Below are 27,250 nucleotides of genomic sequence, written 5' to 3'. Positions count from 1 at the left end.
TTCACGTTATACGAATGCCCTCGGGTAAAAATGTTTGGAGACCCTTTGGCATAAACTATAGTAGAGAGTATAAACTGTCAAAACATTTCAAGTTTCATGCGTGAAGATTGTGTCTTCAAATCAAATAGTTGATAGAAAAAATCAAAAAGACAATAATTATAAAGACAGTGACACGTAGCTACACTATCTGTCAAATTTTGATTAGCCAAGGCGAAGCCTTGTCTAATAAGATGTTTCTACAGACTCGCATACCACGTACTCTCCCGTGTCCTGTAAATGACACTCGCCGTCCAGTTAGAAACCGATGTTACTGTCATGTTTTCAATCAAAATACCAATAATCTTATTTGGCTTAGAAGTTTATTGAATTGGTACATAAATGAGACCTTAGGTCAAAAATTTAATAATGCTGCAAATATTGTTATTATTCCATTATTAACTTTACTGACCTAATTATACGTGACACTATTTTAGTTTCTGTATAAAATAATAGTCTATTATAAAAAAAAATATCGAAATGTCGAAGATCATTTTAAATAAAAATAGCAATCAAATATTATTTGATCAAAATAATAAAAGACCCGCGTTTTATTAAGCTATTTACGAACTAAATATATATCTCGTGCATATATATTATTCCATCAAAATATTAGAGAAAATATACGTAAAAAAGAGCAGCGTTGTAAAATGTTGGATAAAACCATCAATCACCTAAAGTGGGTAAACAATTAAAACACATGTTTTTTATAAAGCAACGCTTAATGTATATGAGGACAATTTAAATGAGGAATATTTAAAATAAAATGCGAGTTTATTGCAAGCATTTTATAAAATATATGTATGTGCATTAAAATTAATAAGCTGTGCATTAGCGTACTGCGGTTACATATTAACAGTTAAGGCTAAAATGTTTTGAGCGTACATACGTACGTGTACCAGACATCCGCGCAGTGAATAAATGCAGTTTTAACTAGTAGAATTAAAAATAATAATTTATTACTAATTTAATATAACCTCACTGTAACAGTTGCGAAACATCTAATTGCTATTCAAACCCAAACCTTACCAAATAAAAGTTTAAAAATGTAATATGGTTGGTAAACTTTAATTAGAATAATTCGTTTAGGTAAGAACATATTTTTTATTAAATAAAAAAAATATTTAATAGTCGTTTTTAAATAATATAATACACAAATCAGTGATTTTAGCTTGCACTACAAATAAAATGTTCCCTAATCTAATATTTTTAATTCATGATCGATATATTTATTTAATGCTCATTTTTATACAATTGTAATGCACAAATAATTTGTTTTGTGGAACAAAATAATAATTTTAATGCACATGTCTCTTAAAATAGTTTCCTATTAAATCGAGCCCGAAACAGATATTATTTTTAATTCAACTAGTGACAATGTAAAAAAATAATAAAATAGTATAAAAAATAAATGACATTCAATCAAATTAACTATTTTTAATCCAAGGCAATATAAAATATTTTAATTCCTATAAGATCTATATAATTAAAAGAAATATGAACTAACTTCATCTACCTATGAGATCAACAGAACTTCCACATCCTAGCAATTATCTTACATCATCATCATCAACTACCGCCTCTCAAACCATCCAGGATGCTGATTAATAGCAATGAGAGCTTTATTAACAGCAATACGAACAGGACATAATTTATTATTTATCAGCGCAAAGACATAATTTATTCTCATAGGCATTCTAATGCATACCTTATACTACGTTACTTACTAAGCCAATGAACAGTTGCCAAGGTTAGTCAGAAAAATCTATACAGACATACATTAAAATATTTTGGGAAACTAGCAATTACAATATACATAGTAATGTAAAAGTTTTCATTAGGCAATGTGAAAAAACAAGCACATCAAAAACATGTGTTTATTAAGTTTAAATTAAAAAACTAAACCTGACCTAACTTGACAATACTCTGCTACAACACCTGAAAGACTGAACTAGTATTGCTAAACCATTATTTATTGTATAATATTTCTAATTCACTGCACTATACTTAAATTTTATAAATATAAGCATAGTACAGTGAATAAAAATAAAGTTCTGTATCGTCATATATATATATATAGAAAACATCTATATATCCGCAATAACCAGCAATAATGCAATGCCCATTGTAAAAATCGATTTTTTCAGCATAACAATTTATCTCTATTTTTCTGCGCGAAGCATCCCAAAAATATTACTCTACACAATGGAATATAAGGAATAAACCTTTTTTATGCGTGTGGTCGAAAATACGTAATAAAGAATAATAGGTACCTCTCAATGCAGCAATTTATAAGATAAGCTTACTATATATTTACAGATAAAATAAACGGATGTATAAAACGTAGTATACATTTATTTCTTTTTAAAATATATTAAATAACACTAAAGTGACAACACATATGAAAAACTTTACTCCATAAAAAATATTTTAATAACTTGTCTAGATATCATTGATGACTCATTGTAAACGTTTTTTGTAATATGTTAAAATTAAAAAATAAATTTTAAAAATTATATGACGCACGTTGAAACGCTCTAATGAATTCTTTGAAGATCACTGAAAAATATTCTCGTTTCCAAAATTATGTCATCTACAGACGTTAGCGTTGTCAAAACATTGCTGCTTTATTTTTTTAATGAATTGTTTGGACAAGTTTATTACGTCTGTAAATGACATGCCGAATCCGACCCTTTCCGAGTAAGATTTGTGACACGTTTTTAGCATACTGTATAATACATTTTTTAAATAAATGTCTTTTCTTATATTTATTATATACTATAAATTATGAATTTAGTGTATTTTTTGTGACATTTAGGATCAAAAATAGTGCAAAGTGTAAATCTAAAATCGATTATCGGTTCAGTGTTAAATATTTTATTTTTAACATCACTAAATATGATACTTCTATAAAGTATATGCTAGACCACATAATGTAACATATTTGTATAGTAAAAGTATTTTTTAATATATTAGTATGCTATAGACAAAATTCTAGTTTCAAAAACGTGTCACACGTTTAAATGGAATATAATAAAATTATAAGAAAATTATAACGCGATCATTGAATCATAGTTTAAATAAATTCTCAGCAGTAATATAAAACTATTAACCTTGAGGATTAGTTTGTGCTGTAATAATTCACTTAGATTTCATATGTATGATTCAACTCAAGTGGCAGCTTAATATTTGCTCAGTATATCGTCACTCCTTAAATCAATACTTTGATATAATCGATTGAGAGAAATTCACTGGCCATTTGCTGTTAGTACTTGAACAATTACTGAAATTATAATACAGCAAGTCCATTAATGAATGCACACTATAGAGGTTCCCAAAAGTATTATTTTTTCAATCAAATTCGGATACAATGTAATTTCCATCATTTTATACAACCTCTTTTCACCTATCTAATCAATTACTACTGACCACTGTGTATTTTTTTTAATCAATATTTTTCCTTTCCCAGCTATGTTGCAGATTTTATCCCACGTCAATCTAGCAATGTGTTATGTTAAAAATATTTTTTATTGCTTTTTCATTATAAATATCACTTAATAAAGTTCACTGTATGATACAATATTGCATTTTTTCATATAAAATTCATAAAATATGCAACTCAATAAAATCTGTTTTGAATGACAAATTTCTCCCATTATTAGATGAAAGTGTATTTTTATCATTAAATTATCCGGACGTTTATTTGCTTAAGACAAAATTTGTTTGTTGCATAACGATTGAGACGTGTTGTCCGTGGATGCATCCGTAAGCTGCAAGTGTCTCCGAAGTGGCTCGCTCTGGCTTCCGGACGTCGAGAGAGAAGCGGCAGCTTCTGTGATCTTCGCTGATCATCTCAGTTACAGTCCAAGTTACAGGATTCGTGAAGATCTCCGATGTGGATATTCAAGAAGTGTCGGAGAAGTTATTCTTAGTTGTTCATGTTCTAATTTTTATATCTATGGTAGATATTTAAATGTCTACCTTTTTTTGAGTGTGATGACTAATTACAGAATGGTCGTGAGTTTTTTTAAATACAAATTGCCATTGGCCGCTAAAGCAGGTTACAAACAGTAGTTTTGAGGATAAACTTGAATTTAATGATCATCTATTTTTAAGACGGTGTATATTTAATCCTCTATTTTTTAAAGCGCGTACCTTAATCCGTTATAAGGATTTCAGCGGTGCTTCCCTTTAAAGAAGAAACTCATTTTTTTAATTTTTAATACGATTTATCACAACTCTAACTGTATTTTCATGATTATAAGAATAATTGATGCCCTACAATTATAAACAAAAAATTGATAAATCTGACAAAACAAATATCATCTGAGGTCACAACATAAAAAAAATAAAATACATGTATACTATTTTCAAAAACTGTATGTTGAAAAAGCGACATTACTTAATGTGCAGACAAAAAATTGTTCTTGTAAACAAAACACCAGATTGCTCACAAATAACTATTTTATTGATATTCAACAGTATAAGAATTAAATGGCTTACATTCTAAAATAATTTTTAATTTTATTTTGTAAAGCATGTAATATATATACAACTTCATGGTTATTATACTTTATAAAAGCCTTAAATTAGTTTACATAATTTACATATTATATAGTTACAAGGATCCATATCATAATAGACAAACTTTGATAATACTTTGGCAAATAATTTGCATAGCTAGTATGTACATGATTACATAGTATTTTATAAATTATTATTGTAGTTAATGTATATAATATAAACATAATTACATAACCTCATTGAGCTTTGTGTATTTACATATATATATATATAATTTTATTTGTTGTATATATGCTAGTTTAAGAGAATAATTTAAATTCTACTTACTAAACTAACGAAATTGCCTATGCATTAAAGCGCTTGGAATATGCTTTTACGGTTAAAGTGTGTATTATCCAGTCTCAGCAATTTAGTGCTCGTAAAGAATTTTCAAATGCCTAATTTCCTTAATGCGACATTCTCCAGCAAATGGATTGGTCTAGACCGGTTTGTTATACTTAGTGTAAAAAAAATCAAGCAAAAAACTCTCACAAACAATGCAGACGAAATAATTAAGCATTATCATGTAGTATTTAGGCACAATTTACCTCATACGTAATTCATAGAGCGTTTAAATGTTACTATATTTTATTAAGAACTTCATCATTTACAAGTCAATGGCGAGGGGTTAAATAAAAAAGTTTGCCCTCGCTCCTGTAACGAGCTTAATTTTTAATTCTGGGCTATTTAAACTTTCACCTTAATCATAAGCCAACAAACGGTTTATAATACAGACAAAAAGCTTCACTTGCAATATTAAGATACACATTAGCATTCCAGCTTAAGTCTCATTTGCATCCAAATAACGGCGAGATGGGGCCGCGGCTTGTAAATGGCTTGTAATATTTGGAGATCAGCAGCATCAGCCGGCGGTGCTTCCCATCTAAGCGTTATTTATGAAACTTGACGTTGTGCTAAAACAATATTAATATGTCAACATTAACGAATAATTAATGGAGGTAGCTCACTTGAATTGAGATAATTCATCCGCTCGCATAGACTCATAAACGTTACGGCGCTAACCCTGAAGAATGCGAGTTAACCAACTTGATAACGGCTTAATGGAAAGCTTTGTCGTGGCAAAATTCGGCCAGAGAATAATGTCATTTAGAATGAAGAAAAATGTAGGTGTTTTGTATACGCCTTACTTGTAAAGAATAAGTGAAAACGATTAGTAATAAATCAACAAATGTGTACACAACCATATATTTATACGGTACTAAAATATAAAACAAATTTATTTTAAAGAAGTATAAGAATGCCCAAATAAATAAATTAATAAGTAAAACTTTATATTTTAATTGGTATTTTAAACTCAAACACATATCGATTCCTTATTAATGTTAAACGAAAATTTCAAGGTTAATGTGTGTGCTAAAAAAAATATATTTTGAAATTTATATAGTTTTTACTTTTTGTTTTTATAGTGTATATAATATTACACGTAAACAAAAGAAACATTTTTAAATATAATATAATAATAAAAATAAAAATTGAATTTGCTCCGTTGCTTTTTGAGCCACCAATAATACGTTGTGTTGTTTCGACCAATGAAAAATAAGCATTCAAATATAAAACAAGATGGTCGTCATAAACCTGACAACTGTTTTAAATAATTATTATTTATAACAAAATTTTGCTACGCGACAATAATTTCATTAATTAATTCGTCATGTGCGTTGTTCGATTTGACTGAATATAAATAATCGGATTACAAATTAACTGGGTATGTTCTACCTATGAAAATGAAATATATACATAATGTGTGTAAGGATTAAAAGAATACATTGATTAATCTAGATAAACAATCATAACACAATCTTCGTAATGAAATCCTCAAATTTTGAATTCCCGTCGACAGGCTCCAAGGCTAAAAAGTGAGTTTTTCTTTTTATAATACATAAACATTATCACTGCTTACAATTTAATGCGCGTATACGTTCGATTTGACTGAGCCACGTACGTTTTAAACGGGATGTAATATATACTGATTATGTATAAAGATTGAGGTTAGAAAAATCATATACATGCTAATAAAACGTATTTTTTATTTATTGATATTTGGGAATACATGATACTGATTGTAATGCTGTCTTTTTTTTAGCTGAAGTTTGGTTACGGCAAAATAAATTGAAACCATTATTGCAGCAAAATAATTCACCTAGATTTAAATTATTTAATAACTTTTTCTAAATTTTTATTTAATAACTTTTACATTGATTATAAATATGTGATTGCATACCTGAAATAATCGATGGCCAAAATATCTAAGAGGGGTTGTCTTAAATTATGATGTGGCAAAATATGTATACGTCGTGGTTTTTAATCAATTTTTGTTCTGTGCCATCATTCCTCTTTCGGAATAGCCAAATTCAAGATATTCAGTTACATCAAACTTATGTAGTATGTTCTTTATAAAAAAATAATACTTGCTGAGATTATTCACTTTCTGTTTATATATACCAATTCTACGTATAGGTCGTCAAATTGTTTTATCATTGCTTCTGAAAAATAATTAAAAACAATAAGACCTGTATCAAGAGTTAAAAATAGAACACATTATCACTTCTAATATAATCCATAAATTAAATTTAAACGATAACTGAAAAACATAATTAACGGCAGTTACCGTAGAAGATTAAACACGTAAATTAGCATCGCTTCTTAAACTGATAAGTTGTACGTCATATTTTAATTGTTTGCTATATGTAAATGTTATTAGATCTTTCATTGCTTTTGATAATTAACTATTAACAATACTATTATATATAGTGGGTAAAATAAAACTTTTTGTTCACACTGATAAAAGATTTTTCATTATTAGTACCATTTAAATATATTTAATTAACTTTAGTATGTATTTCTTTATTTGCCAAATCACTGCTGTTTGCCTTTTACTATTTGATCCAAGAAAGTCAATAGTAATTTTGTTAGAATAGCCATGATACATTATTCATACAATCAAACACTTACTGGCACACTCATAACTTATAGTTTTGATTATATTGTCTATAATTCCAAGTGCTACATCATTTTAAATTTGTAACGCTCGTTACCATTCGTTCCCACTGCGAAAGCGCCGACACGATTTTATTGCTTTTGATGTGAATTTTTACCTTCTGAGAAGTAATAATTGTTTTTGAGCTCTCCTGTTAATCAAAATTTGGTTTGAAAATCAGGCCTCTTAAGTTCAAAAACGTTAGCTTATTTAATTTTCTCCTGAGAGATAAAATAACTTGACCTTATAAAAGTTCGAAAACTATAATTAGTTTAAGAACTTTCATTAGGTCAGGTTTGGGTTTGAACAGCAAATAGACGTTTCGCAACTGTCAAATTGCGTTTCATAGACATTTTAGAGCAGCATATTAGTAGAGCTTATCAGTTTAAGTATATTTTCGCTAGTAGAAATATATATTTACTGGTGAAAATGTATTTGGATTTTACTAGTGAAAATATATTTTTACCAAAAAATACACATTCACTGTAACATTTATACATCGGATATTTATAAATAATGATAAGTATAGAAAACTTGAAATCATATAATTTTACTAGCACCTGCCAGATAATTTATATTTTTACTAATGATAATATATATTCACTGGTGAGAATGTATTCTGATATGATTTTACTTAATTAAAAATTTTGAAATTATTTTTGGAATAGATTCGAGACTGATTTTCTAGATTATTTAATAAAAATAAACACATGCAACTAAGTGTATTATTTATCTTTTTTTCTACATAAAATCCAGTTGTCAAACTATCAATAAAACAGTCTATAAAAATATTGAATTTATATAATTCAGCTGGTGCTCTTGTTAATTTATCGTTATTTAGGAATTTGATCTGAATTTTTAGATTGAATACCTAAACTTACTGCCACTAATTTACATTCGTTGAATATTTTCTCTTATGTCTAATATTTTTTAAGCGTTCAAAAATCAATAAAGTTAACAATAATTTGCAGGAAAATTTAACACAAACGGGCCGCGTCATGAAACTACAATCTGTTCCTTTGAATATTAATGTTTATTGTGAAAATACTACCTAGAAAGTGGGTGCTTGTGAAGGCAATGTTTCGCTCCTTTTATTTTTTGTATGTATAAAAAGGTCTGAAAGAACTTATTCCTGAAATACATCAGTACATATATCTTAAACGAATGTAGTTTAGTTCAAATTCATTATTTGAGGTCGGTTTTTAATTTTTTTTATTTATATATTTTTGCTATAATTTTTCCAGATTGACCTCTTTAAAATTAGTCCCCTTTAAATGTATAAAATTTTGATATAACAGATAATCAGTTAAAAAATATTTGTTTATAATAATACTTACATACCTTTCTCACAAATAAATTAAACGAATAAATTGCTTAATCACTTGTAATAATTTTCAATTGATTTAACTTTTGTATAGATATTTAATTAACAAATAATTTGTTTGTTTTGTGTTATTCGTGTCGTTTTATATACATATCCAATTTGATTGGAACAAACTCCAATCTCAGCGTACAACATAAATCGATCTTACAAAGGATTACCCGGAATCGAATCACAACATGATTTGTGCCCCGTCTCAATAGGCTGAATTTCAATAATCATAGTATTACAGGTAGGCAAAATCAATTATCGAACAACTCACCTGGACCGGTTACCGACGAGATAATAACGTCCCACCACCCTTGTTTGATTAAGCACTTGCGCCCCTTCTGGTCCCCCACCACTTCAAGGAGACATAACGAATGCGACTCTATCCCGTAACTTTGTCTTCAATTCTAATTCAAATAGTTGAACCTCATTTGTAAGGTTTTCTATTTAATCCACTTATGCTGTGCACACCCTCATCTCGACAAACGGTTACGCCCGGTGCACATTCAATATTAAAATTCTACATGCAAAACAATTTTAAGCCCGGGTTTGTAGATTAAAAATCAAATAAAACTGATCGTACAATGATTATATATCTTTATTGTGCATTAAAACATAAGCAATCATTAAATATTAAATTTATTTTAATTTAAATAGCCCTTCTTTTTATCGACAAACACAAAGCAATCTACCATGAAATAACGTTTAGGAATTTAACGCAAATTCTATTAAATTTTCAAATGGAACATAATAAAACAATGAACGGAAGCAAAACGTCAATACCTTAAATAATGTTTTATGGCTGTGTAAATACCCATTGAATGTATTTAGGGCGCAAATTACAAAGAAGAATTTTCGATTTTATAGAGTCATCGATTTTTATTGGGCATTGAATGCGAGAGCCGTGATTGTCTCGGCAAACAATTAAAGGCTTTGTAAACAAGCCACGTATTAAAGCTTCGACGAAGATTAATGGAAAGCCGAGGGTTCGGATTTAGGATGGCAAAATTTTCTTTAACAAGACTTAATATATAAACGTATATGCGGATAGGGAAAAGTTACAAGAGGGAAATTAGATATGCCCGTGCTCTCGTATACATATAAATTATATTATATATATATATATATATATGTATACATATATGTGGGTGTGCTAAGTAAAGTGTCAATTTTAATTCGATCACTTTGACAGGCGAGAGTCGTTCGGGGGTATTTGGAAAGGGTCGTATCGTGAGGTGAAACGGATCGTGTGTTGTGTTTTCGGTGTATTTTTGTACGGGGGCGAACAACCAGAAGGCTTGATAAAGCCGCCGCATCCATCATTGTCTTCCTGGTAGGCTTTTAAGTAAGCATTTCATGTCGGCCATATAACATTTCTCGTTTATGAAGAAAAAACCTCAGAAAACACTCTCGTGTATGTGTACGATGTTGTACAATTGCGCAACACGCGAGAAAGTGTAAGTTATAATAAATATATTATATCTAAGAAAATGAATTCATTCTGTTAGTAATAACTTAATTTTAACAAACAAATTACTTTGCTGTTCTTAGGTCAAGGGATAACAATAGAGTTTAAATGCAAAGATATAGCAAATTTATTAGATAACAATAAGAGAGTAAAACTCAGATAGAGAGAGATAGCAAAACCTTCTGCAGTTGACTGTGATGCAGATAAAGGATTACTTATTAGTATTGTAACTAACAACATTGTTAGACACATTATTAAATTGCACAAAATATACAGATTCATATTTTAGATCCTGTTAAATCACATATTTATAGATGACAAATACAAATATCGAAACACATGATATCTTAATCTTTCCCTATAACCGTTAAATGTTTTTTCAATATGTATTTTAATGATATAAGATGAGCTATATTTTTGATAGCATACATTTGAATCAACATTTAAAACTTTTACAATTTTCGCACTTTTCTGAAAATTTAATAGTTCGTTTGCCACTTGTGCAAGTACAGTTCGCAAAGTAAGTGAGTTTCGCGGAAAAACTTGCCGGTGCGGGAAAATTTCGATTAAAATTGCATGCGCCCAGTACCGGGTGTTCCGTTCTCAATTTGCGCAAATATTCGTCGGCGGCGGTTTTCAACAGCAAAAATCGTTCGCCAGGTGAGAGCAATCAGCTTACAGCTGAGAATCTAATTGAATTTCACCACCATAAGGATATTCAAGCGACGAAAAGACTGGCAAAAATATTCTTCAATGCAAAAAATTAATCTATTTAATGTAAAATTATACGCCCCTTAAAACAATATTATTAACAAATACGGTTTGTAACAAAATGTTATAAATCAGTTCAAAGAATATTTGGGTAACCAAAAATAAAATATTATTTTTATTAGAAATACAGACAAACATTATTCGTTTTGGAAGCGTGCTTGTATTTAAAAACATACGTATATCAAAGAAAATGTCCCCATAAGAAATAATGAAAGCTTGAGTTGATTCGTTCTCAAGTCAAAAAGTATTTATATAAAAACTAGCTGTCGGTACCTCACTATCGTGAGGTACCGAAAGCTAGCGAGTGTGCGTATACCGGACCCTCAACTTTTTGGGTTTTAAATATAATTTTTGCTTCGTTCAGATTTTTTTAAATATTTAAAAAAAATGAATGGTTCAAATTAGACATTATTATTTAGGATTTTCAATAATAGACAAAATGGTTTAATCTATAAAAAAACTACTAACATTTTCAATTCATTTGAAAATAGGTTTACAACTTGACTAAATATTTCCAGAAGAAAACATTTTATATTATTTATTAGATTTGAAACGTTAAATTTTATCGTTATATTTGAAACTTAGATATTTAATGATAAATCTAAATATTGCATATCATTTATAAATAGGTTTAGAACTTAGCTAGATAATAATAAATTAAAAATTGTACAGTGAAATCTCAATACAGCGAAGCTTACGGAACCAATGAATAAATTGCATATAACACAATTTTATCATAAATTTAAATCTTAGTAATAAGAACTTTTTTTAGTTACACCATAAGTTGATTTATAATTTAAAAAAGTTGTTTATATGTTTTATGTGTAAATATAAAAGCCAATTAGAAAGAAATAATAAACTGAAAATATCAAGCACTTAATCTGTTACTTTAGACCAAAAGTGCGCTTTAAAAATAATAAATTTGTCAATTTTTATTAAAAAATATTTATATTTATATATTTTTTAAAGTAAATGATTTATCTGCGCAGCATTATTAATTTTAATAATTAATAAGTGCAAAAAATTTTCACATTATTTAAAATTAATAATAAACTAAACATATTTAAAATCTATAATAAATTAAGAATATTTAAAATCCATAATAAAATAAAAAATATTTTTAAGGTTGAAAAAAATATTTTGAATAAATCTTGAAAATTTATTCTAAAACTTTATAATTTAAAAAATATTTAAATAAGTTAAAAAAATTAAATTAGTTATAAAATATTTTACAATTTTGTGTAGTTTCCTTTCAAAGGGGTCAGTAAGAGAGATTTTTGCAACACTATGTGTTTAGTAGTTGGTTGGTAATGAATAGTACTTATTTTGAAATTTTCCCCCTTTTTTTTAAAATGTTTTTTCAAGCGAAATTTTAAAAATTCTTCAAAAACTATTAATTTAAATTGTCAACGTTCGCCAAAATTCAAGTACATATTTTTTTTTGTTAAGAGAAGCTAATAAAAATCCACATTATTTATATTATATTTTAAATACCGTATAAACTAAAAATATTTTAAAAAATATTTTTTTTAGAATTTGATGATTTTTAAACATATATTGATAAGTGTTTTACAATTTAAATCGTTAAAATCAATTTCGTAGTTCGTTCTTAAGCGCGCGGTGATATCCCGATCATGTATCGGGATATCCCCTCAGTTGCTTACATTTGACAGTTCTGTCATCAGTCAAGCGCGCGCCGGGATACAGCTTAGTGCGATTCAATAAACAGTAAAATATGTTAATTAAACAAAGCATTTTTCTTACTAAGTTACAATTGAAGATGATTCAAAGTGATTTACCATTGGAATTATAGACTATATCGAAATATAAATTATGAGTGCCAGTAAGTGTTTGGTTATATGAATACTATATCACGGTTATTCTAACAAAATTACTATTGACTTTCTAGGATCTAATATTAAACGACAAACAGCAGTGATTTGGCAATTTAAGATATACATGCCAAAGTTAATTAAACATATTACAATGGTAGTAATAATGAAAAATCTCATATTAGTGTAAACAAAAAGTTACTTTTTACCCATATATAGTATCGTTTACAGTCAATTTCCAGAATCAATGAGAGATCTAATAACATTTACGTATGGCAAACAATTAATGTATGACATATTGCGACTATTTTGAAGAAGATGAAGATATGTCAATCTACGTGTTTAATCCTCTACAGTAATTTCCGTTAATTTTGTTCTTCGGTTGTCGTTCAAATTTAATTTATGTATTATGTTAGTAGTAATAATGTGTTTAATGTTTACTCTTATTGTTTTTTAATTACTTTTCAGAAGCAATGATGGAGCAATTTGATGACCTATATGCCTATAATGTAGAATTGGTATATATAAACAAAGAGTGAATCTTCTCATGTTGAAGTCACTGTCAGCAAGTATTATCTTTTTATAAAGAACATACTACATAAGTTTGATGTAACTGAATATCTTGAATTTGGCTACTCCGAAAGAGGAATAAAGGCACAGAACAAAAATTGCACATATTTTGCCACATCGGAATTAAAAATAACCCACTCTTAGATATTTTGGCTATCGATTATTCCAGGTATGCAATCACATATTTATAATCATTGTAAAATGACGTTTATTAGATAACATCCAAGAAACTACACATTTATAAGCTGTCCGTTGGCTGATATAGCGTTCCGACAGCGCCGATTTGATCGACATTAACTTTCAATCCTCATACATACTAAGGATTTATTTGCAATTCGTAAAATCTAACGAATATGTGCATTAAATCAGAAACAACGATAATTTTTATGTATTGTAAAAGGAAAAACTCATTTTTCGGCCTCGGAGCCCGGTGACAGGAATTCAAAATTGAAGATTTCGTTACGAAGATAGTTTTATCATTCTTTATCTAATTTAATCAATGTATTCTTTTTATCCTATACACATTATGTATATATTTAATTTTCATAGTCATAACAGACCTAGTTAAGTTGCAATCCGATTATTAAAAAAGGAAAAACTCACTTTTCGGCCTCGGAGCCCGTCGCCGGGAATTCAAAATTTGAAGATTTCATTACGAAGATTGTTTATCTAGTTTAATCAATGTATTCTTCTAATCCTCAACACATTATGTATATATTTAAGTTAACATAGTTATAACACACCTAGTTAATTTGCAATCCGATTATTTATATTCAGTCAAATGACGAATTAATGAAAATTATTGTCGCGTAGCAAAATTTTATTATTAAATAAAAGCGTTGTCACGGTACTGTATATTTGAATTCGAATGCTTATTTTTCATTGGTCCAAACTATTTGAATATTTGAATGCTTATTTTTGATTGGTCGAAACAACAGAACGCATTGCCGGCGGCTCAAAAATCAATCGGAGCAAATTCAATTTTTATTTTTATTATAATTTATTATTATAATTCCTTTGTTTACGTGTATTGTTACACACCGTTCATACAAAGCGATACGATTTACAGAGTAGAGGAATGAACGGAGAATGTTTCATTTAAAGTTATGCGCGTCCGGAAGCGACGGCTTAGAACAATTATATATAAGATGATTGATAATTAAATAACTAATAATATTTAAATCACTAGCTCAATGAAATATAGAAATTTTAACTAAGGACATATCCAATGACTTTTGAAGATTTGGCAAAAATGTGACATTGCATTTTCATTATGCCTGCACTACACTCTCTGGAAGTTGTCCGAACCAAAGTTACAACTAAAGTTAGCCGAGATCTACGACTTCGAGTAAGCGACCACACTGTCGCAAATTTCTTATGCCATCCGGACGGCGGCTGTGAATGACGTTCAGACGGCGGCTTCTGTCACATACAGTTGGCATATTTGCGCGCCATTGTAAAAGTGACAAATAATCGCAATTTTTATATTGTCATATTGTTAAAATTACGCTACTGATAATTATAAAAGTTTGTGTGGGCACACACCAATGCAATATCAGTGAAAACTTTTCAGTCGTAAATATTCAATTTACGCAAAATCTTTGTCAGCTTTTGCAAAATGTCATAAAGCATAAAAATGATACTTCAGTATACGAACACCACGTCTGTGACTATCCTAGAATTTTTCGCGATCGATTTTAAATAAAAATTCGTTATGGTGTGACATTTATATAAACCGATTTATATAAAGCTCTGACTTCGGTTCCTTTGACTCCGGTCTTTTTGCCGATAATGTTCGGAAGGGCTCGAAGCTGGCCAAGTGGACTGAATTATCTCCACTTTACCTCCCGTTCTCGGTAACCTCAGACAACTTCCGAGAGATTTTAGAACATGCAGAACTGAACTCGACCGAAGTAACCCACTATATTCTCTGTCCTTGGCCAACTTTGGCCAGCTTCCAGAGAGTGTAGTGCAGGCATTAAACTGCTCAGCTAGTTCTTTTTCACGAAAGTTTCTCACATTTTACAGATATCCCTAATAAGAGATTTCTCAGCTTTTTTCTTCTTCTCATTAAAAAATATATTATCTGTAGTTTTGTGCTGTTGCTCGCAATGAAGAACTATTAACTTTTCGGTGATCAGCTTCTGTTCCTTTTTCTCTACCAACTCTTGAATATCATCCGTATTCGCCTTTATTTCAAATTCTTTCCCAATGAGACAATTTTATTATCAGCTGGCGACTTTTGTTCATGAGCAAAATGAAGCACAGTTTTCTCAAACCAGATTTGAGAGTTCTCTTGATAACAACATCTCATGCTTCATTGATGATATTGAGTCAACTCACGATGTAGAAATGATCATTCTAAAAGTCTCTGTGATCATTTCAAAAGTGTCATTTTAAACATCGCTGAAATAGTTAATTGCTGAAAAGTTTTTTAAGGTTCAAAATGACCGTGGGTCATTTTGAACCTTATCCATTCATCGAGTATTGAACTTGAATTCCTTCAATAAGTGTCCTCAAAGTCTTGAGGATGGGCGAAAGCATTATGTAATTACCAACAAGACTGTATGCCATATTCTTTTCTAAAAAATATGTCAAAAATCATCGACTGTCGATAAGAATAATCTGGTTGGAGAAAAGTGATATAATACGTATTGCAGTCAAAATTTAATGACTTTTTTTCTCGTATTACTAAGCACTCTTGTATTAAATTACTCGCAATGGGAGATTTGACTTTTTAAAAAAAACAGGAGTAACACAATACTTGTTAGGACTAATTATGTTTAAATAATACATAAATAAAATTTACTTTACATATGTATATTAGCATTGTTAAACTAAATTAAAATACGGAGAAATACTACAACAACAAAAAAGCAAAAATAAACTATGAAAATAAAGATGCAATGTTCAAATATATAATATTGATTAAAAAATAATAAATGCAAATAAGTGCTTTTTTTAAGCTACTTAGATTTATATTTCATTATTAACAAAATTAAACAAAAACATCTAAACCGTTTCGTTAATGTTACAAAAACCATATAAACATGAAAGTTTATATGAATTATCTTCTACTAATGGATTCAAATATAAAGCTAAAAGCTAAAGTCAAACATTACACAATAATTAAATTTGAATCCCCTGATTATCTTTTTCGCATAATACGCTCATACATAAAAGGTAAAAGCTATGATGTATTGCTAAATAATTAACTCTTGATACCGCGTTAAATTTTAGCTGGAGTTTAAGCCGTTCGTTGAAATTTATATAATATTGATGTTTCTATTTTTTCATACAGATATATTTATAAGCTGACTACATTGTACATATATAGTACTTTAAGTCTGAAGCCAATAGTAAAAATTAAAACTAAGCTTTATAAAAGCTAGAGCTTACATATATATTATTAATATATACAGATACAGTCATAGTATTCGCCTCTTAAAATAAAATTATGTAAAATCTATAACTGGAAAGCAAGCATCGAATACTTAAACCGTCCACGTGGACATTATTGTTAGAAATTAAATTAAATATACAAATAACTATTTGTAATATTCATACATTTAAAAGGAATAACATACGCTTGCGTAGTTCTATGAATAAATAAAGCGATACAAATAATACAATAGCCTTTAGAAGCTTCACCATTTATTTTAACAATTTAATATTTATTTCAACATTCAAGATATTTCGGCAATAATAATCCACTCACCTCATTAATAGGCGACGCCAAACAAACTTAACTTTCGCTTAAATATAAACTTATTGATAGATTATTGCTACAAGTGAGTCATAAGAATAAACTTTTATAAACTAATTAAAAAAAATATATGTCTTGAGTTAGAATATATATTTTTAAATTAAATATTTAAGGGTTTTTTGATTATCAGGGATTTTATCTACATGTATGTTTAACCGCAAAACCAATTAATACCTTCAAAATAATTAATTAAACCTCGTGTTAGCAAATGTAAATTGGATCGACCCACATGGCTGGCAACACATTTTGATTTATTTGTTGAATTTTTATAACCGCGTTTTAACATAGTTACATTGTATAACTAAATAAAATTAATTTAATTAGATCTTTCCTGTATATAAACAAGCGATAATTTAACGTAAATGTAAAATGCAAAAACAATACTAAAAAAATCATATTTTTAAAAACTAATAAAACTGTGTTTGTCATAGGGCTATAATATAATTCCTTTCTTAAAAATTGTATTTTAAAAGGCATGAAAAACAATTTTTTCTCAAATTTCTAAGATGTATAAAATGTATATTTTATTATGCAGAAACATGAATGTGCTTTTAGGAAATTATTTTCCAGTATATCTTACATATATTTTATGTATAAAAAGAATAAGTAGTTTGTTCTTTTCTTTTTATATGATATTTAAAATCTCTTTTGTTCTTTGTATAATTTATTTATTTGTTTATTTATTAAAATTATAAGCATCGTGACCTGACAGGCAAACCCAATGCGTCACGATAGTCAAAAGTACTAATACATCATAATACATACAAATATAAACAAGACACAAATCACTTCAACATGTGTGCATACGAACTGAACCAAAGCTCCATATGTGCAAGAGAAAATGTCAATATTACTATGGACAGAATTGAGCAGATAAATAGCCTTGGCCAGAGAAGAGTTGGCAAGTGCTCCAGTTCTAGACTTAACAGGCAAGAATAGTGGACGCGACCGAGAACTATAACCACCTTCAGGAGCCCACATTTGAAGCTGCTCGAGCACTGAAGGATTGTCTACGATGCCCTTGAGCAATTTCCAGAAGTGTTTAATTACATAAACACTTCTGCGAGTCGACAAAGAAACGTATCCCAGGGCTCCCAAAATAAAAGCACTGGGAAACAAGAACGGATAATACCCGTATTCCTTCAAGTATAAATATCGAAGAAATTTACGTTGTGCTTTTTCCAGCTTCAATTCATTACATTGATTCATTACGCCTGGGATCCAAATGATGGAGCTAGTTTCTAGTATGCTGCGGACTAGAGTATCATAAAGAGTGCGCAATACTAAAGTATTCCTGAAGTAACGCGCATTTCTCAAGATAAAAGCGAGCATTTTTAAGGATTTGCTATGAGTCTCTGCAATGTGCTGGCTAAATTTCCAACGTTCTTCGAAAGTCACTCCTAAATCCTTAGTTGAAGAAAACCTTTCCAGAAAATATCCGCCTAGATGGTATGAATATTTTGCCGGCGTTAATGACCTTGAAAATGAAATTGTGTGACATTTCTTTACACTGAAAGGCAATTGGTTATAGCAAGCCCATTTCCATATAGAGTTGAGATCCTCCTGTAGGTCGAGGGAATCAGAAATCGAATGCATTTTCTTGTAAATTTTCAAGTCATCTGCAAATAATAAAAAATCTGAATGCTCTATTGCTGTTTCTGTGTCATTAATGAACAATAAAAACAACAATGGACCCAAATTGGATCCTTGAGGTACTCCAGTGGGGGTCTTATATCGTTCTGAAAAGGAGTTATTATACTTGACGAATTGATATCTATTGGTCAAGTAATTTGAGAATAGATTTATGAGATCTTCAGAAAACCCGAAATTAGATAACTTTTTTACAAGTAAAGCATGGCTAACTTTATCAAATGCTTTTTTAAAATCTGTGTATACGACGTCCACTTGTACACCAGAGTCCAATGATTTTGAAACATAGTTAGACAAAACCATTAGATTAGTGACAGTGGATCGAGATTTACGGAAACCATGTTGTTGGTCGAGAAGCATACACCTGCAATGATTAAAAATGTATTTATGCAAAACAATTTCAAATAATTTTGCAGGTGATGAGATCAAAGCTATTGGCCTGTAATTGTCAATCTGAGATTTAGGACCCTTTTTATGAATTGGAGTGACTTTTGAACATTTCCACAATTCTGGAAAACAAGAGGATCTCAAAATTAAATTAAATATAAATTTTAGAGGCTGTAAAATACCAGACTTGCATCCTTTCAGAATGTTGTCTGGAATAAAATCTGGTCCCGAGGTAAAAATGGACTTTAGTCTGCTAAATCCATATTCCATATCAACCAAACTGAAGGTTTTGATTGATAACAAAGATGACCATGAACGATGAGTCTCATCGTAATTAGAATTAAACTCTAAATGTGACCCATCATTATGGTATACGGTTTGAAAATACCTAGCAAATCCATCTGCAATCTCTTCAGAACCTTCAAAATTGATGTTGTTCCAACTCATCGATGACAGTAAGGATTGGCCATCGCGTTTTGAGTTAACGAATTTCCAAAATTTTTTCGGATCTAAAATTATCGACTTTTCAGTCTCAATAATAAATACATAATAAATTAGTTAGTTGCATTATTTCACAAAAGGTGATTGCTGTAAAAATTCCATACTGCATAAATGATTTAACAATGAAAACAGCATCATAAAACTACTTAATTAATACCAATAGAGAAAGGGAAATCTTAGTATCTTAAAAGCTTACGTGTTTTAATATCTATTAATGATCCTTCATTATATACATACACTGTGTCGTTTAATTAAAAAATAACTAATATTATTTGATTCGAATGCAATGCAATAACAACCATTGTTTATGTGTTCTGCAACCAACTCTAAACCATAATTATGTATACATATGTTCAAAATAACTAGTTCAATCAAACATGTTTGTTGTATTTAATAATATTTACTTATTAGCATTCTCTTTAGAAAAATTGGAGGTAACATGTGTTTTAATTCTTTCAATGCGCAGAATAAACATACGCATATTTTACATAGTTTTTATTTTGTTTGTATAAAAAACATTAAAATAATTTTAAATTTCTAGAATCGAAGCAGAAATTGATAATTTTTTTTACTAAAACTTCTAATTTTTTTATTCACATTAAGGTTTGTAATTAATTTCAGTATTTTATAAATTATTTTTAAACACAGAAAAACACTTTAAATTTATATATGTGTGATAGTCTAAGACAGAATAATAATTGAAACGTGACTTGTTTACTTTTAGAGTTAATGAATATAAAAGTTTTATTGTTGAATTAACTTATAATATATTTACTTGATAAACAATTCAGCGCATTTGCAACATTTGACTTAAAAATAACTGTTAAATAAACCAACATTAAATAATTTTAATTCAATTTTATTTTATGGTACTTTACTCGTGCCTTTATTCTGTATAATATGATTAAATTAGTTATGCTTGTTATTATCCGTATTAATTATTTTCCAAAAACATATTATTACAATCGTAATAATATTCATCATAAAATTTCTTAATCATCTTAAACTTAACTAGAGGTTTATTGGAACTATCGTTTATGATTCTGATTTTGAATAACTTAAATATATATTTTTTCAAAAAAATTCTAAGCATATGTTTCAGGATTTTTTCCATAAGACTTATCTGGCAAACAACATGTTTTCGTACACGACTTAAAATAAATTTAATACATATTACAAGCTCATGTTCCCAACGTACGAACGTGTACAATATTGATTGATCTCTTTTCATGTTTAAATTTCTACATAAGTCACTGATTGATGTTGTTTTTATTACAAATATGACCATCATAAGTCTAATAGGGACACTTGAATAAATATTTTTTAAAAAAACATATCTGATTTCGAATCTATACTTTATATTTGCAATGTGTCGATATCAACTAAGATTAGAGTATTTTTTTTAATTTGAAAATCAATTCTTTTTTTTTAATTTGAAAATCAATTCTTTAAGTTATGTGAGAAAATATCAATTAAAGCAGCATATTTTTTTCTTTCCTCAGACAAGCACAATTTCGGTTTACTGTTTGATATATACATGACTGTGACATACATACAATTAATTTTGGATACATATTCAGGTAATTTAAAGAAGCAATATCCACTAGAAATGTTAAATATTCTATTTTTAAATTCAAGTATTCGTAGTTAGTTTACACAGGATTCAGAAGCTTGAAAATAATCGCGATTTTATTATATTATTTTTTATTAAACGAATTTTTTCAATGATGATGTTTATAATATTGTCTTCTTTTAATCTCACTTGAATGACTTTTTTTATTATATTTTTTAGTTGATAATATTATATTTTTGATTATTATAATTAATACATTACACATAAGACTTGTGTGCTTTGAAAATAACATTTATCTACATATATTAAAGTTGGTAGTTCAATTAGATTTAAATTAAATAAACATAGTATGTATGTGAAAAATTTAACTTTTACAACATCGGCCTTTGATTATAGATTTATTTTGACTCGGGACATAAAATATAGGAAAAACCTACAGTCAAAATTAATGAAAGTTGCCGAGGACGTGATTTATGTGCGAATTTTCGCGTCGAAACTTTCGACTTGCCGTGTGAGTTTTTCACGGGATTACATAATTCCGGCTCTAAAGCGACAATCCCGCCGTTTCGGATTTTGTCGCCGAATTGACTTAGGACCGAGTTGTTAATAAGATAATTTAACTTTTATAAGCTTGTTTGCTTTCCTGTACATACATACACAACAAAACTACGCAAAACGCTTACAGAGCCTAATCGCCAAAACCTGACAAACAGCTTAAATAATAATACTTTATTTTATTACCATTAGTATCGACTGATAAGTGATAACAAGCTGGTATCAGAAAACACTGAAACATTATCAGATTCGCTGCCCGTTAATATTTCATCTCATACAATATAATAATTTTCTTTCTTATATTTGCTGCCTATACATATTTAATTTATACAAAAATAACAGCGTGAAAATATTTCATAAAAGAAATCCGCCCGCACACGAAAGAGAAAAAAAACACATTTCAGGGGTAAAAAACCATTCATATTTTTTTTTCTTCATATATAATCCCCATTTTTCTCGAAGGCCCTCGGGCTTTCTCCTCGTCGATACATTCATAATCCCGACGCGTCTTATCGATATATCATCGCGCTTACGCATTAGGCCACTCCGAACCGGCCATAGCATTTATGTAAATAGAATTTTCAAACATTCCACAGGGCTAGAGCACCGCCCGAAATATTTAGGTCGAGATCGAGCCTGCTCTTATGGCCGTTCTTATGGCTCACATTTTGGTCCATATGGCCCACTAAAGTCAGAGTTTTGCCGCGTGAATCGTCCGAAGCGCTATGGGGTGGGATTCTTACCATCCATACCGACACAGAAAACGTTAACCATGAAGTTTTTATTTTTTCATAATAATATAATATAAAATATAAGTGAATAGCACAATACCATTCGACCTGAGGAAAACGAATACTTACATAAGTTAAACAGATAAAACTACCCTAAAAAAAATTGTTTAAGAATTAATTTATTAAAATAAAAAATAAATGAGCACAGTACTTAAAATTCTAATAATTAGGAATTTATTTATTTATTTAGAATTCATTAAAATCACTGCGACCTAATGATATGAATTATACCAGCATCAATGTGCAACATTTCTCCAATCTTAATTTGATATCATTTAGGTGGAATTGTCTTTTAACTTTGTAGAGTAGTCAAAATCAAGTTTGGTTCGAATCTAAGAATATTTTTTTTATTATTAAAGTCTTTATTGATATATGTTGCCAAATTATGCACTTGCTCTATTATAAAATGTTTATTTAAAAGCAAAGGTAATTATTTGCTAAGAGACTAATAGTGACAACATTACAAATTAATTAATGTATTTTTTATTTGTACTATAAGTCAATAATAAAATAAAGTGCTATAAATATATTTTTCTAGACTATCTTTCCGATCATCCCTCGTGCATACACGACTTTGATTATAAAATGCTGTTCATCCCATCCTACTTTTCAGTTCGATTTTATCCCGAATCTATTTATCTAGTCGAAGGATGAGTTGCTTGTAAATATAAGTTATGTGACATGGCTTTTAATTAGAATTAAAAATATACTGTATATACAAATTCGCTTAGCTTTATGAATTTTTAATTAAAACTTAATTACTTACTGCTTTAATTTTTATAGAAATGATTTTCTTAATATAAATTTAATTAAAAATTGTAAAATAGAATAAACATACATAACTTGTAGCACCTTATATTCTGTATAATGCATAACCATGCAGTTTTTATTTTCTCTTTAAAAAGCGGTTGGTAATTGAATATGCGACGCAAATAACGTTTTAAGTCTGAAATGAGATTTTGATTGAATTACGTTATATGAGTAATTCTATAAAAACTTCTTCAAAATATTAATAGAGTAGCAAAATATCTACCGGAAAATAAAAAAAATATTTAATATAAAAAAATGTAACGTTTTTCATTTTTAACTCGATTTTTCCTAAAAATATTTTATTGTTTTGAAATATTTTTATAAGACCACTATTATATTTAATTTTAAAATTATATATTATGTTAATAGATAAGTTTTCGACAAACGTTATAAACGATCCATAGGTACTTTCTGTCATACAGCAATTGAAAATGTTAGTTCTTTCTGATAAATTGTGAAATATAATTATATAAGAATCCAAAAATTAAATATGTAAATCTGTAAATAAAATTGATTATTTACGTTATTCGCGTCGCATATTCAAGTAACGATAAGATTTATAAAACGTTAAAAATACCTCAAGATTTTTTTTACAATGTGGCTAAATAAATCTTTACACTTTTTAAGTGAAAATGCACTTTGTAATTAAATAACTAAAAACTTTGCATTTTTAAAAAATTAACTTATAAAATATTTTATACAAAATCCTATTTAAATTCAATGTAAAAATATTTGTAGTGAAAATAAGCATTATTATTTCGATGCGACCAAATATACCTTATGGGGTTTTTAAAATAAATATAAAATAGCGGTTTTTTTAAAAGTAAAAACAATAAACCTAACATTATACGGCTTAGTTTGTGTTGCCGTTTGTACTACGCCAGTCCCAAAAAATTCTTGCTTGACATACGAGACAGTTTGAATATCTTTGATTTACTCTTGTGATTTTTGATTTTTATTAGTCAGATCTGTTTGGTTTACTGGTTTACTGCTTACTGCTAATTTAAGGTGAGATAGAAAATTTAAGCTACAAATAAAAATAATAGTAGATATGACGAAAAATCACTGTCAAAGTTAAATATAAAACATAGTATAATTATGTTAAGTTCTGAACAAAAAGGGTTAGAAAAAATGTGTTTATTATATAGATTTAGAAAATAATGCTTGGCGTATCTTGTACTATATATGTATTATATATAATATGTACATAAAATATGGACAGGTACTAGAGTCTCCAATTACTCGAACCATCAACTACTCGAGTATCGAATATTAAAATTTTAAAATACTCAAGTACTCGAGTACTTTCGAGTATTTACCAAATGTACCAAAATAGCTATTATTCAAATTCGTGCACATATAAATAAATGAATAAAATACTTAGTATGTTAATTTTTACAATTATTTTAACTTCACGAACATACTTTTTAAAAACAATAATGCAAAAAGTGTCTCGAATTTAATATTACTGCTAACCATTGGTTTTATTATTCCCGTTATGGAAAAAACCCTTTCCGTTGCTGTTGATGTTGGTCTTATTGTCATTAACGCGTTGGATAAGGCTTCTAATTTATATCTGTTCGCTTTTTATAGATATAAAATTTTTTGAACTCTCTTTTTATGTTCTCTTCTTTCATTCCCTTCTCTGCTTTTCTCTTATTTCCTTCGACTATTGACAAAATAGCATTTTGTAATTCTTCCTGAATAGATTTTTTTTCTTAACAATATACAATATTCTACTCCTTCTGATTAATGCGAAGAATTTTAATCTATATCCTTCGAAGATGTATTTGGGTGAATCCCTTTCACTCTAGAACTAAACGGTTCGCAAAGAACTGACTTTACTTTAAATGCCTTTAAAACACACAATTGTTTTGATTTATATTTAAAGCTGAGGGATCAGTATAAACAATTTACAACACTTTACGCTACAACTGCATAGTCATAAAACCTAAAAAAAATTTTGTTGATATTTCATATTGTTCATTGCCATAAATTAGATAAGTCGGGACTGTCGAACAGAAAACACAAAAGAAATTTCTCCGTCGTACCCACTAACATAGCCGACGACCGGAACTATGCAACTATGGAACTATGAAAAAATTATACCTGATAGTAACCGCTCTAACTCGGGACTTCGGGCATACACGTCAAATAAAAGCAAGACGTTAACCTTTACCGGACCGAGTTAAAGTTAATTTTGTTTCTCAAATATTTCAAATTTTTTTAATTTCGAGTATTAATCGAGTAATTTTCAAAATACTCGATTATCAAGTACTTGAAAAATAGACAAGTATACTCGAGTATCGAGTACTCGATTACTCGAATTGGAGACTCTAACAGGTACATATAATATATATTTATTGTATCCTAGATAATAAAATATTTATTATTTATTAATTTATTTTAAAACATAAATAATTAATATTGTAATTATGGTACTAAGCTTTCTATTTTTACAAAGCTTAAGTGTAATACCCTTTACAAAAATATATTCTTTATTTGGTTTCACATTTCACTATTTTTCGTATCGGTGCATTAGACAAGTAAAATGCCGCTAGATACATTGTTATATATTTAAGCAATTTACTTGACGTAGGTAATATGTTTTTTTATAAATAAATTGTACAGCATTTTACATTTTCGACCCATCAATTACAATTAGTTTCTAAGAAGATGGGGGATGAAAGAATGAGGGTTTTTGTTCTTTTTCTGTCTGCATAAATGTTATGTATGGATTAGTATCGAAAACCCCTACTCAAAAATTCTTTATAATAAAAACATTTAAACTAAATAACAATATTAACCATTTTTACATGTTCTATATTTTACATCCATTTAAAATCGCACTATAATCTTATATATTAATATTATATTTAAGTAATGAATAATAAAACGGGTTATAATGCAAAGTTTTATTAAAAATAAAATGTACAGAATTTCACAATAACGTCCCAATTAATTATAATTGGATTTTTGAACAATATGAGATGAAAATTTTTATTTTATTCCTCTCCGCACAAATAGTATAAAAATCAGGACTTAACAATTAATAATTTTAATATGTTATGAATCAATTAAAAAAATCCTAAAAATAAAATCATAGTTTTTTTTATATTATAACTAAATCCCAATCCTAATATTTTACTTGCTCTTTATTTTACTAACTATTTATTATTCTTTAAAGAACTTTTTTATATTAACAGAGAAAATATTTATTTTTTAGCTTTTGCTTAAAAAATCATGATTATAGGTTAAGTTGGAATTTTATTGCCGTTTATTAATATTGTTGTAGATTGTTTTTATATATATTATAAGTACATATAATCTCTTACTATGGTGAAAATATGTTTCAAGCATATATATGGGATAGCAACCGCCCATAGCTAGCGATAAGTGAAATTTCAGATATTGCGATATCAAACGAATGCATTCAACACTTTCGTGTAACCGGGGCTGGTTCTGGCAACAACACCCTTCCGGCCCTTTTCATGCAAATGGACCTCCTTGAACAGTCACGCTATTCTTGCGAGTGTTACCTCTTGCACTTTTGCTGCAACTTATTAAAAAATGCGACTGTATAAAACAGTCTGGATTAAAATATAAAATC

The 27,250-nt window shown here is 28.6% G+C and overlaps 2 long non-coding RNA genes across 2 annotated transcripts in view; both read left to right on the top strand.

Annotated features, from left to right (window-relative positions):
• The window catches only part of LOC148231934 (uncharacterized), a 326,124-nt gene that overhangs the window by 206,848 nt on the left and 92,026 nt on the right, over positions 1 to 27,250 (top strand). The gene's annotated exons all lie outside the window — the stretch shown is intronic.
• Positions 12,328 to 13,526, top strand: LOC148231935 (uncharacterized). The gene is made up of 4 exons (XR_015810670.1): positions 12,328 to 13,048; positions 13,115 to 13,194; positions 13,269 to 13,392; positions 13,506 to 13,526. It is a non-coding gene; the product is annotated as an uncharacterized LOC148231935 (long non-coding RNA).

The sequence above is a fragment of the Plectrocnemia conspersa genome, unplaced genomic scaffold, assembly GCF_051122295.1.
Source record: "Plectrocnemia conspersa isolate PC_06_02 unplaced genomic scaffold, ASM5112229v1 ptg000009l, whole genome shotgun sequence".
Lineage (NCBI taxonomy): Eukaryota > Metazoa > Arthropoda > Insecta > Trichoptera > Polycentropodidae > Plectrocnemia > Plectrocnemia conspersa.
Note: the sequence above shows the minus strand (reverse complement) of the source record. Positions and strands in the feature narration are given on the sequence as shown.